Below are 14,717 nucleotides of genomic sequence, written 5' to 3' on the forward strand. Positions count from 1 at the left end.
CCTCAGTCAAATATTTTGTACCTTGTCCCTTACAGCAGTTCCTTCATTTTTCGGTGACCAGGTGTGAAGCTTGATGAATCTGATGGATGAGTGGCTTAGCCAACTCCTTGGGTAGGATGGTGCAGCCTTCAGAGGTGAGCAACCATCTGTCTCTTCTGTAAATTCTTTGGCATTTTGCCTGATGTCATTTGTCTTCAAAATCCCATTAGTATATTCAGGGATGGCTGGGAGTGCAGGGGGCAGCAAAGCCGAAAGGACATTGGCAGTGGAAGCTTGGGTGGCCTCCCTTTTGGCTTTATCAGCTAGCCTGTTCCCTCTGACTATTTCTGATGTCCATTTCTGATGCCCAGGGCAATGAATTATGGCCACTTTGAGAGGAAGTCATAATGTCTCCAATACAGCAAGTATTCCTTCCTTATTTTTGATGGTTTTTCCTTCAGCAGTTAATAATCCTATTTGCTGTCAGTGTAAATGTTAGCTATGGCTCCTTTTGCCAGTTTTAGGGTCTTTAGTTCAGTTTTCCAGGCTGAAGTTCCCGGCAGCAGAGCATTTGCCCAAATAGCAGAGTACCAGTCTATTACCACCGCCCCTGCAGACCTGATTCCATTCAGGATGAAGCTGCTCCCATCCTTGAAGCAGATACATTCTGTGTCTGGCCAGGGTATATCAGTCAAGTCTGACATGGTGTTCTGGATGTGCTTAGAACTACAGAACAATCATGCTGCACATCTGAGGATGGGTCAAGTAGTAGGGTGGCTGTGTTTAGAGCAGATGATGGGTTATATCTATGCAGGGATGATTCAAAAGTAGAGCCTGAAAGTGCACCAGTCTGGAATTGGACAGCCATTGGCTGGGTGGAATCTTGAGGGTCCCCTCAATAACATGGGGAGTAGTGATAACAAGTTCCTGTGCCACGGTTACTTTATCAGCATCTGTGACTAGTAGGGCAGTGGCAGCTATAATCCAGATATAGGCTGGCCATCCTTGGACTACTGAGTCCAGCTTCTTAGATAATTAAGTCAGAGGTCTTTTCCATGGTCTCAAAGTTTGGGTGAGCACCCGCTTTGCTATCCTATTTCTCTGACCCACATACAGGTGGAAAGGTTTGTGAATGTTCAGGAAGGCGAAGGCTAGAGCCTCCAATAAGGCTTTTCCTAGAGTCTTAAAAGTCATGTCCATCTCATGGATTCATTCTATTTTGTCTTCATGGCCCTTGGTGGCCTCATATAATTGTTTGGCCATCTCAGTGAACCCTGGCACCCAAAGTCTACAAAACCCAGCAGGTCCCAGAAATTCCCGTACTTGCCTTCAAGTTGATGGAACTGGAATGCTAAGGATAGTTTGCTTCCAGGTGTCTGAACTGGATCCCCTTAAGTATGTAGCCCAAATAGATGATCTCAAGTTGATAAAACTGAGCCTTCTTAGCAGATACTCAGTAGCCAAGTTGACTCAGCTCCTGTAGCAGGTCTCATGTGACCCCCTGACATGTCTCCAAGTAGGAGGCTGAAATCAGGATGTCATCTACATACTAGAGCACTGTTATTTGGGGGTGGGCTCACCAGTACTCACTCGAGTCCTCATGCAATTCCTAGTCAAAGAGAGTGGGTGAGTTCTTGAATCCTTGAGGCAGGCATGTCCAAGTCAGTTTTCCACTGAAGCCTCTCTCCAAGTCTTGCCATTCAAAAGCAAATAGAGGCTGGCTTTTGGGTGCCAGGGTCAAGTTGAAGAACGCATCCTTCAGGTGAAGCACAGTATACATTGTGTGCTCAGAAGGGAGGGTGCTCAGTAGGGTGTATGGGCTAGGAATGGTGGGATGGATGTCTTTCATCCTATGATTTGCCTCCCATGAATCCTGCACAGGCTGATGGTCATTAGAATGTGGCTTCTTGACCAGAAAGTTGGGAGTATTCCATGCTGATTGGCAAGGAATCAAAATCCCTTCCTTTGTGAGCTGATTAATGTGAGGCAGATCCCTCTTCTGGCTTCTCTGGGCATTGGATATTGCCTGATTTTGGCTGGGGTAGTTCCAGCTTTTAATTGAACTAGAACTGGGGTCCAATGTTTGGCGAGTCCTATTGGATTTTTTCTGCCAAGACTTTGGGGACTATGCTAGGGACCTCCAGAGTAACAGGCTTGGAGATGGGTTGGATTGAGGTAATAGTTTGTATTCCTCATCTAGGGCCAAGGTCAAAACATGGATGGAGCCATTCTTATCTAACACTTCACTCCCACTGGTACAAAATGGATTTAGGCTCCCATTTTGGAGAGGAGGTCTCTTTCCTGTAGGGGATAAAGACACCCAGGGATGGTCATAAATGAGTGAGTTACCCATTCCTCTCCCAAGTCCACCTTTCTTTGGGTAGTCCATGTATAGGGCTTAGTGATGGTTGCCCCTTGCACCCATGTTTTTTAATTTGTCAATGGCCACAGCAGTTGGTTCAAAACAGAATGTTTTACCCCTATGTCCACCAGAAAATCTATGGTTTTCCCCTCTACCTTTATGATTACCCAGGGCTCATGGAAGAGAAGTTGAGCTCTGACACCCTCAGTGATCTAGCTTTTCCAATTCCATAACCTTTGGCTCTCTCTTTGATTTTTCTTAGGGCACTTATTCTTCTAATGGTCTTTTCCCTTGCAATAGGTGCATTGTTCCCTCTCTAATAGAGGACAGGTTTTTCCTTCAATGGAGGCTGGCTTAATTTTGTTCCTTCCACAAGCTAGGTTTTTCAGCTCTCTTTTATCAGAACAGCTGTAGCTCATGCCATCTAATAGCACCTTCGCTAGTCCTCTGTTCTGTCAATCCTCACGAGTCTTCTGGTTGTTGAAAACCTTCTCAGCCATGGCTACTAACTTGGTCAGTTGCTTACCCGGCAAGCCATCCAGGTGCTAAAGCTTCTGATGTATGTCAGTTAACAAAAGCCATGTTCTCAGTTGACTTGTGCTCTTTGGCTTCTGGGTCACAGAGTGTAGGTCCTATAGGCTACAAAAAGTCTTTTTAGGTATTCCTTGGGGCTCTCATTCTTTCTCTGCATCACCTGACTCACCTTAGATAAATTTGTGAACTATCTGGTAGCCTCTAAGAGTCCCTCCAACCCCCATCAGAATCTGGCAGTAGACCTTCAGCAGTGTTAAGATCCCAGTCAGGTCAAGTCAAAGGAAAGGCTGATCAAGATCAGCCTGGACTTGAGTGGGCAGTTCATTGGCTCCTGGAACCAATTGTGGTGGTTCCCACAATGCTCTCTCTCTCCTCTGTCATGAACAGAACCTGGAGCAACTGCTAACAATCATCCCAGGTGGGCAAGTGAGCCAGCAATATTGAATCTAGAAGACCTGTGAAAGCTTTCTTTCTTTCTGAAAATGGAGGGTTCTTCAAGTTCCAGTTGTAAAGATCATTACTGGAAAATGGCATATACATCAGGAACTATCTGCTCTGAGCATCTGGGGGTCCTGTATCCTGGAGGGGTGTGTTAGTTAGGGTTTTACTGCTGTGAACAGACACCATGACCAAGGCAAGTCTTATAAAGCATTTAATTGGAACTGGCTTACTGGTTCAAAGGATCAGTTCATTATCATAAAGGTGGGAACAGGACAGCATCCAGGCAGGCACCGTACAGGAGAAGCTGAGAGCTCTACATCTTCCTCTGAAGGCTGCTAGCAGAATATTCACTTCTAGGCAGCTAGGACTAGGTTATTAAAGCCCACTCCCACAGTGACACATCTACTCTAACAAGGCCACACCTGTAAATAGTGCCACTCCCTGGGCCAAGCATATACAAACCATCACATTCCACTCCCTGGCCTCCATAGGCTTGTTCAAACATGAGTGTATGGGGGTGGGAAGCATACCTAGCCATAGCATAATAAAAAAGTACATTTAGTCCAACTTCCAAAGTCCCCATAGTCTATAGAAGTCTCAACAATGTCAAAAGTCCAAAATTCAAAGTCACTTCTGAGATTCATGCAACCACTTAACTCTAACCCCCAAGGCAAGACAAGAAGCCAGTTGGGTGCACTCCAAACTCTGCATCTCTTGGCTGACGTCAAAGCGGTCTTCAGATCTCCACTCCTTTTTCATCTGTGTTGGCTGCAACAAACTTCTTTTCCTGGGCTGGCTCCACTCCCTGTTAGCGGCTTTCCTCACGTGTTATACTATGACTCTGACATCTTGAAAATCCTGGAGTCTCCAAGGCAACTTTAATGTTACAGCTTCTTGTTCTAATGCCTGGGATCCACACATGCTCTTCTGGACTCCTCCAAAGGGCCGGCATCACTTCTCCAGCTCTGCCCTCTGTAGCGCTCTAAGCGGAAATTGATCCACTCTACTGCTGCTGCTGCTCTTGGTGATCATCCCATGGTACGGACATCTCCAATATACTGGGGTCTCAATTGCGACTAGGCATCAACAATAGACTCTCACAGGCTCTCTTCATGGTGCCAAGCCTCAACTCCTTTGCATGACCCCGTCCATCCTGGGCCATCAACTGCAACCGAGGCTGCACCTTCACCAATGGCCTTCCATGGCCTCTCACAGTGCCCAGCCTCAGCTGCTCTTCATGACCCCTTCATGCCTTCAAAACCAGTATCATCTGGGTGACTCTTACACACTACCAAGTACAGCTAACTGCAGCATGAGGTGTAACCTTGGCTATCTCTGGAACACAGCTTCTTTCTGCTTTCAGAAAACACTTCCCAGAAGATTTCACCTCAGTGACACTGGTCTCTTCTTAAGTGCTAATTTCTTAGCTCCAGCTAACCAGCATTAATTGTCCCGGAAGTCCCTTCTATTTTTCTCTCTAAAGCCAGAGCCATGTGGCTGAAGCTGTCATGCTCTGCTGCTTGCTGGAACTGGAACATGGCTCCCCTTATTCTTTTACCACCTTTCTCTTTTCCGACTCCCTCTCTGTCTACAGTTGGCTTTCTTGAAACTTGCTCTGTAGATTGACCTGAAGTCAGAGATCTGCATGGCTCTGTATCCTGTAATGCTAGGATAAAGGCGTATGACACCATGCCTGGATCTTAGCTGGGTAAGATCTTGCCCCAACATTCTATTCTCTTAAATTGTTCTCTCCTGGAGCATAGGATTCAGTTCCATTTCATTTCCTGGTATCCTTTTAATACTCAAACCATATATTTTTATATATTTTTTTCTTTCTCAGCTTGCTATGCTTGTTTAAAATGTTCTTCATGAGACTTAACCAGAGAACAAAATCTATGATGGGTATTTCTTAGGCTTCCTTTGTCAATGCGGTTAATCTGAGTCTCTTCACCTTAGCCTCAGGCAGACGCTTCAGACAAGGGCAAAAAGTAGTCACATTCTTTACCAAAATACCACAGAAACAGTCTGCAGGCCAAATATTGAAATTCTCCACTGAAACCTCTTGGGCTATGTCTTCACAATTCAAATCACTCTCAATAACAAAGTTTTTCTTAATGGGATAGCCCATTAAGACCCATTTAAAGCATCCCACTGTTTTCCAAATCCAAAGTCCCCAAATCCACATTCTTCCAAACAAAAGCATGGTCATGTCTATCACAGCAATACCCAACTCCTGGTACCAACTTCTGTCTTAGTAAGGATTTTACTGCTGTGAGCAGACACCATGACCAAGACAAGTTTTATAAAGAACAGCATTTAATTGGGGCTGTCTGGTTCAGAGGTTCAGTCCATTATCATCAAGGTGGGAACGTGGCAGCATCCAGGCAGGCATGGTGCAGGAGGAGCTGAGAGTTCTACATCTTCCTCTGAAGGTTGCTAGCAGAATATTCACTTCTAGGTAGCTAGGACTCACACCTCCAATGACACATCTACCCCAACAAGGATATACTTCCAAATAGTGATACTTACTGGGCCAAACATATACAAACCATCACAAGGGGTAAGGCCCTCTGTGCAGCACAGGTCCCAGTGTGTGTAGGCAAACATTAGTCTCACCTGTGAATGAAACTGTATCAGATCTTGACTAAAGATATGTTGGTAGAAACCTTGATGTTTGAAAATTCATTATCAAATGTAAAAAAGTTATTAGATCATTAAAGGTGTTGGCATGCCTTATGGACAAGGGGATAAGGGATATGACCGATATTGGTTATAACTTGTACCATGCAAATATCTTAGATCAAGCTACAGCTAGACGTCTTCAATATCAAAATGCCCAGAGCTTCAATTGTAGGAAATTCAATTATTTGCAAAAAGACTGTGACCAAGTTACTAAAGGTTTCAGATCCCAAAACGCTTGGTGCTTTGATTTTAGTTGGGAAATATGGTCATTTGCAACAAAATGGTGAGCAAGTTTTAGGCATCTCTAAAACTAATTATTTTTTTCTAAATATAAACCAGAAAGAGGGCCTAGGGGAATGCAGGTGATATGTCAATGGTTGCTATTGGACCAATGAATTTAGATCCAAGAGAGACATTTAAAATAATTTCTTCTGTTTATAATTTCCCACTACATTAGCACAATTAATGGTTTAAAACAGAAGAGGGGAAGTTTAGCGACAATTTTAGAGTTTGGGGTTCTTTACAAAACACAGAAATATTGTAAGAATGTGTTTTTACTTTAAATCCACGTGTTGAGTATGGGGCTGCTTCAGATTTTCCACAGCAGTTGACTATGGTTTGCTTCATGCCAGAACCATGATCTTCACTGGTTGAAGAATGTTTCTACAATTGTGTGACTTTTGGAACTCCGAGGACTTTTCAGAGAGTATATAAACTCTAGGGCCCTGAAAGACAACGTGGGTTGTTGGTAATTGGTTATTTGCTGTTGTTTGTTGTTGGTCATGGTTTGTTAAGTAATTATGCACAAAGAAGAAAGAAGAAGAAATTAGATATCCTGACAGTGAAGCTCAAACTTGCCCCCAAGAAACTCGATGCCCCTAATCACCAAGAAATACTCTAACAATAAGGTCACCCCCCTGTCTTTCTATTTTTTTTAAAATCTCCCATCTAGTGTTAGGGAATCGAAAGAATGGAAAAAGCATGGACAAGGGTGGAAGAAAAGAACCCACAAAGAAGCCAATGAGGTTACAACCAGTTATGTCTTTCCGTAATGTTCTCAGGCTTCAAAGGAAGATTCTTTGGTGAGAAGCGCAAGTAATGCTTCTTTTAACCCTTTCACATTACAGAAAGTTTTTTGTTCTCATTCAACTGTGACAGATAATTTTGGTGGGTTCTGTAGTCTAAGTTGACATCCTTGGTCTTCAACAACTTGAAATGCATTGCTCCAGACTTTTCTGCTTTCCAATCTTTCCAGTGAGAAATCAGAGGTATTCTGATGGGTTTTCCTTTGTTCCTTATGTTTCTGTTTTTTCAGTACCTTATTTTTGTTCTGTATATTTAGTGTTTTAACTATAATATTTTTGTTTTCTTGAACATTGCCCAGGCATTTGTTACGATGTATAAGTTCATTGGGCCATTTTTTTGGATTGTGTTCATTAAATTCCTTGAATTATTTTATGAAATTTATTTAGTATTTTAAATCTGAGTCTTGGAGTTCATTTGCATAATTATCATTGAAGACCATCTTTATGGGATCAGCAGGTTTGAGTGGATATATAGTCTTGATATTTTATGTTGTGTTATGGGGATATGACTTGGGCATGTGTACTTCTTCCTTTGGTTATGTGTCTGATTTGGGAATCTAGACTGCCTTAGGCTGGGCTTATGAAAAAGCTTCATGACTGAAGCAAGGCCAGGGACAGGTAGTGCATGAGCTTCTGATTTGCAGGTAGGCCTTTGAATGTGGAAATGGTTTGAGGGTCAGTAAGGGTCAGAACTTAGCATATTCTTGGATTCTGTTTGAAAGTATTTTATTGAACAGTTTTGCATTTATATTCAATGGTTGATAACTTTCGCCTTATTGAAGCTGTCTGGTTTTGGGATCAGGGTAATACTGCCTTCACAAAAGGAATTTTGAGTATTCCTTTTCTATTTTGTGGAAAAATGTGAGGAATATTAGTATTAGCTCTGTGAAGGTGATATAATTCTGTATGGACTCATGAGGGGCCTGGGCTTTTTTAACTTTTATTTTTTAATTTATTGATTCTATCTCTTTGATTGTGGTGGACATGGAAGAAAGGGAGCATGTGGAAGGAGTTAGGAATAAATGTAGCCAAAATACTTTGGATGAAATTTAAAGGAAAATACAAGTATTATTTTAAAAATTAAATTGAAGAAGATATGAAAAGATGGAAAGACCTTGCTTATTCATGAACTGGAATAATTAATAATAAAATGTTCATATAATAATATATAATATTGTATTACACATTATGTATTATGTCCTATATAGTATAATAAAAATAATAAAATGTTAATGAAATATCCACATTATCCAAAATAATTGATAATTTCCATCCAATATCACTTTTTGATATAAAATATGTTTTATTATAAAGTGTTGAGAATATTTACAAAGAGCAGGATGTAACAAAAATGTAAAATTATAGGAAGCAGTGTCATTATACACTACATTGATAATTATCATGTTTCTAAGAAACAATTACTTTCTACACAAACACAACTTGGCTTTAAAACAAAGACAAAAGGGCAAGCAGGTGAAGCAGTAGAGTGGTTACTCACTCAGGGTACCTGGCAATGCTTTTACAGTCTCTCTGTCTTTAGCCAACACAGGCCTTCAACAAAACAAAGAGTGTATTTAAATCTATGGCTTGGAAAGTTTGACTATAGATGTACAGCAAACAAGCAGCCACTCCAATGAGTTTTCACCAAACCACAGATGGTTGCCCAGTGACACAAAATTGTTCCATCTTCTACATGTTGGTCAAGCAGACTTCCCAGAACAGAAGGAAGTCATGAAATATCATGTGGAAAATCTACTTAGAAAAGTTCTTTAAAAATACTGTTCACGGGCTGGAGAGATGGCTCAGTGGTTAAGAGCACTGACTGCTCTTCCAAAGGTCCTGAGTTCAAATCCCAGTAACCACATGGTGGCTCACAACCATCTGCAATGAGATCTGATGCCCTCTTCTGGTGTGTCTGAAGATAGCTACAGTGTGTGTGTGTGTGTGTGTGTGTGTGTGTGTGTATGTATAATATATATAATAAATCTTTTAAAAAAGATACTGTTTCACCTGTTATCTGAACAATTACAGATGTAAGTGGAAAGTCTCCTGGAGAGATTTCCGGATGCACAGTACATCCTAAACAGCTGAGACAGTTAAAAGAAATTAGGGATATAGGCCTGGGTTCAAATCCATAATTGAACTCTATGAATTTTGGCAGCTAATCTTGTGCCTCAACTTCATTAAAAGCACTTAGTCATGTTGCTATTTTGAGAATAATTTAAAGCATAAAACTTACAATGTAGAGGTACTCCATAATGTTTCTATTCCTGCAAGAACATTTTTAATCTTAGATAGATTGCTGTAGCTAATTTCTCACCTGCAAAGGCAGTCTCCAGCTCGGTCGTTTCATCTGGAGAACATTTGTTTCCTCTGCTATCTCAGAATCAGTGGAAATTGACGACACAGACTTTCCAGACCATCAGAAACGTTCACGCCTGCCTGGTCTTCATGGCCACACCAAGACAGGCAGAAGCAAGGATTTATGATCTTCATTCTACAGACTTGGAAACTAAATACTTGGAAAAGCTATCCCCGGCCTAGCCCAACAGACTTCAAAAATGAAGAAGCTAAGACTTAAACCCAGGTTTCCTTACTCCAAATTGTTTTTCAGTACAACAGCCAGAAAAAAAAATAAAACTTTTGTTGGTGACTCTTGAGGAATGAAGAAATGAAAGATACTAAATTTCTCATGAAAAGATGGTCTTGGATCCTTACTTTTCTTTGGGCAAAGCACAGAATGAATCCTTCAATATTTCAACGACATTTCTAATAGAAAAGTAAAATATAGGCAGAAATACTAAGGGCTATACATAGTCAAAGAAATCCTAATGAGAAACCTCATATCAAAATATGTCCATAAACGATACTACAGACCCATAGGAAAAAGCAATAGAAACTGGCATAAATCATATATGTAATCTAATGGAGTAAAATATAGGACCCTGAAGAAAATTCACACAGTTGCAACCACTGATGTTTTTTAAAAAGTTGTCAAAGGCATTCATCATAAAAAGACAGCCTCTTCTAAAAAATGTTCTTGGAAAAAATGTGTAAGAACGAAACTAGACATGTATCTTTTACCATGTTCAAAATCAACTCAAACAGATCAAAGTAGTGAATATAAGACCCGAAGGTTTGAAACTGCCAGAGGAAATTATAAGTGAAATAATTAGAACATAGGCAAGCTGACTCTTGTCCTCGCTCTTCTGGATCAGGAAGTCAAAAGAACTGAGAGTGTGCTGTCGGCAGACACCAGGGGCAAGCAATAGGTCTGACCTAGGCAACAGTGGCGCCATCATTAAGACATTTATCTCTTACATATACTGATCACATGTGAATGAGCCTCCCAGCAGCATGTTTACTCATTTTGGTAATTTTTCTAACGAGCAAAATGCAAGCACATAATAGCTACGTTATAAATAAGTTTGCTTAACAAATACGTGGATGTGTAATACACATCTCAGCTCCAGACTCAAGTTGTTAACCACAGGCTAAGGAGGAAGCTCAATAGGTATTGCCTTGCAAGTACAACAGCCAGAGTGTGAGCTTCAGAACCCACATATGAAAGCAGGGTATGGCAGCACACACGTGTAAGGCCAACATTTAAGAAGCAGAAACAAACAGGTCCTGGGTGCTCTGGCCTATACAGCTCAACCTAATTGGTAATCTCCAGGGCAATGAGAGACTGTCTCATAGAACATGGTGGATGGTTTACAGCCGGAGGAACAACATGTGAGGCAGACTTCCAGCATTTACATTCGCATTCGTCAGCATATGATGCAGCCACATGAATATGAGCACACATACACACACCACAGTGCTAACTACTTAAGTCAATTCGTTATGCATTAAAAAATGTCTGGGGTATTGGAAGCATTTCTCAGAATCATTACTCTTTCTACAGATTCATTTCCCCTCCACACAAGCAGAGAAGACTGAGGTAAAATATTTAGGTTCTACACGTGAAGGCTACTGACTACATATAGCTGGGATATGCTATTCTCCCTTCTTTTTTTTTTTAATCCCCCTCCCCTCTTCCCTTCCGTCTCCTCCCTCTTCTCCCTTCTTCATCTGGAATCATATTCTGTAAAATTAAACCAGGCAGCTATTTTCACCTATAGTTCTTTTGAGTGCTATGGAGATGCCACATGGACTGAACCTACACAGATAGGAAGACCCGAGATTATTTTGGGGTCATATATATGATTTATTGTAAACAGAAGGTGGCACATGAATAGCAACAATGAAAATAATTTACACACACACACGGTATGCACTCACTGATAAGTGGATATTAGCCCAAAAGCTTGGAATACCTAAGAAAAAATTTGCAGATCATATGACGCTCAAGAAGAAGGAAGACCAAAATGTGGATGCTTCAGTCCTTCTTAGAAGGGAGAACAAAATCCTCACAGGAGGAAACACAAGGACAAAGAGTGGAGCAGGGACTGAAGAAAGGGTCGTCCAGAGACTGCCCTACCTGGGGATCCATCCCATATGCAGCCACCAAACCCAGTTACTATTGCTGATGCCAAGAAGTGCTTGCTGACAGGAGCCAGATATGGGTATCTCCTGAGAGGCTCTGCCAGATGAGGATGGTTGCAGCTAACCATTGGACTGAACAAGGGGACCCCAATGGAGGAGTTAGAGAAAAGACTGAAGGAGCTGAAGGGGTTTGCAACTCCATAGGAAGAACAACAATATCAACCAACCAGACCCCACCAGAGCTTCCAGGGACTAAACCACCAACCAATGAGTACACATGGAGGGACCCACGGCTCCAGCCACATATGTTGCAGAGGACGGCATTGTCTGGCATCAATGGGAGGAGCGGCCCTTGGTCTTGTGAAGGCTCATTTCCCCAGTGTAGGGGACTGCCAGGGTGTTGAGTTGGGAGTGGGTGGGTGGGAGTGGGATACTCCTCATAGAAGTAAGGGGAAGGAGGAGGGGGTACAAGAGAGGGGGGAAGGGGTAACATTTGAAATGTAAATACATAAAATATGCAAGAAAAAATAATTTGCAAAAGCAGGCACCTGGTGAAGTTTCCTATTGGGTACACTTGGGGACTCAGGTGCCAACCCAAATCAGTACCAAGAGAACATCAAAACTCATGAAGAGCCAGGTCACCAAGGAGATGAAGAGCTCCGTGCAGTAGCAAGTGTGTACTTGGAGGAGGTGACCTTATAAACAAAGCTCTCCCCTAGGGAGATCTGCCGTGGTCAGAGCAGTTTGTCTTCATGATCTCACAGAGTCCCTGGAGCTTGGGCTGTTGAGCTGCATGTAGAATGTGTGGAAAATGACTTGGTCCCTACATACTTTTCCATTTGTCCCTGCTTCTCTTAGCCACCACTCTCTAAGGCACCAGAGTTCTTTTATGCTTACCGTGGGTCTTTCTGCCAGGCAAGAAATCAAAGCGCCTTAGATTAAAGTCGAGGAAATTGGGGGCTGGTGAAATGGCTCAGCAGTTAGGAGCACTGGATGCTCTCCCGGAGGTCCCGAGTTCATTTCTAGCAACCATGTGGTGGCTCACATCCACCCATTAAGGAATGTGATGCTCTCTTTTGGCATGCAGGTGTACGGACAGAGAACTCATACACTGTAAACAAACAACTAAATAGGAGAGGAAACTTTGATGGCTATGCCCAATCACAGTTTTTGTCAGAGAGATCTCAAACTATTAGGACCCCAAGATAAAGGCAATGCATTTGGTAGTTACCCTTTGGATACGACATGCTTTATGAAAGCTCGTGTTTTAAAAGGCTTGGTCCCCGGCTGCTGGTGCAGCTGAGAAGTGATTGAATCACAAGGGTGCTAACTCCATCAATTTGTTAATGCCCTGACTTCATAGTTGAATGAGGTACTAGAAGCTGTTTTATTTACGGTTTCTATTGCTATGAAGAAACACCATGACCACGGCAACTCTTATAAAGAGAAACATTTAATTGCGGCTGGCTTACAGTCTCAGAGGTTTAGTCCATTATTGTCACGGTAGTGTGCATGCAGACAGGATGCTGGAGAAGGAGCTGAGCGTTCTATATCTGGATCAACAGGCAGCAGAAGTGAAACTAGTTTCTAAGTCCACCTCCTCCGACAAAGCCACACCTCCACCAAGGCCACACCTCCCCCCAAGACCACACCTCCCCCAAGACCACACCCCCTCCAAGGCCACACCTCCTTATAGTGCTACTTCCTATGTTCCTGTGGAGGATATTTTCTTTCAAACCACCATAGAAAAGATGAATGTATCGAGTCACTGTGGTATTCTTTTGAAGTCATACCTGTATCACAGGCCAGGAAAAGTATTTTCCGTTTCTTCCTTCCTCAAGCATTTTATCACAGTGTCAGAGGTGACCAGCACAAATACTTTGGACGAGATTGGGTCCATTCCGTTCTCCGTCACTACTGCTGTTGCTACTTGGAAGGGAGACCATGGTTCACGCCACAGGGCTCTGAGAGTGTAGACCTAATAAACAGGTAGGGGCTGTCATATGCACTGCAAAGCTAAGGCCTTCCTTCTGATTTCTCCCTATGTCTGTGAACTTCAGACTTATACACAAAGTAAATAAAAAAGGCTCACTAAAAGTTGATGTTGGCTAGACATTGTTGTTAGACAGAATTTGTTTTTAAAGTCAGGGTCTCACTCTTTTGCCCTGGATGGCCCGAAACACATCATGAAGACCAGGCTGTCCTCAGACTTAGAAATTTGCCTGCGTCTGCTTCCCAGTTGCTAGGACTAAAGGCATACATGAGAACGCCTGGCAAGATGGATCTTGGTAGAAAGTGGAAGCTTGAATTTCTTTGCTAAAGGTATGGCTATTCACAATATGCTTCTTGGAACTAAGAATTCAGGCTTCATAAACATATTTTGCTTACAAGTGGATTTTTGGGTACAATTTTATCCATATTCCATACATAGTATGAACCCAGTCTTGAAATATCTCTATACTGGGCTTGATTTAAAGCTCTGGTTCCTCCTGACCTAAACCCATTCACGAATGTCTTAGGATGCTCTCTACAGAACCTCCCTTGTGCAGATTGATGACCAGTATTCATACAAAGTTATAACATTCTGATAACCTAAAAGAGATTACCCCCTCAGCACCAATTCCAGAATGTCTTTGGGTTGTACTCTCCCAAATCAGACACACGGTAGCCATCACATAGAGTGGGACTCCTGGATCCGCATATCCTTCATGGGACATCATATTTCAGAACCCCGAAGAGTTTTAGGCCAGCACAGGAGATCTGCTACAGAAAAAAGCTCAGCTTGTGTTCAAAGGTAAACATCTAGGAGAAGTCTGTGCTTTGATGTGCAATTCAACATCTGAGATGAAAATCCTGGTTTTAAGTTCCCGTGGGTGAGATTTTCTTAGAATAGTCCCTTTACAGTCCTCACAATTGCAGGGCCTAATTAAAGCAGAGGAGAACAAGTCCGTGCAGTGGATGGATTAGTTCTTTTTCTTGCTGTGATAAAATGCCATGACCAAAGCGGCTTCTGAGGTTTGTTTGGCTTGCATTTTCTCAGAGCCCTTAACAGTGAGCTTGCATTTTCTCAGAGCCCTTAACAGGCATGGAAACAGTAGGCTGGAACAAGAACATGGCCGACCACATCTTCCACCACACAGAGAGAA

This window comes from Rattus norvegicus, chromosome 15 (assembly GCF_036323735.1).
Source record: "Rattus norvegicus strain BN/NHsdMcwi chromosome 15, GRCr8, whole genome shotgun sequence".
Classification (NCBI taxonomy): domain Eukaryota; kingdom Metazoa; phylum Chordata; class Mammalia; order Rodentia; family Muridae; genus Rattus; species Rattus norvegicus.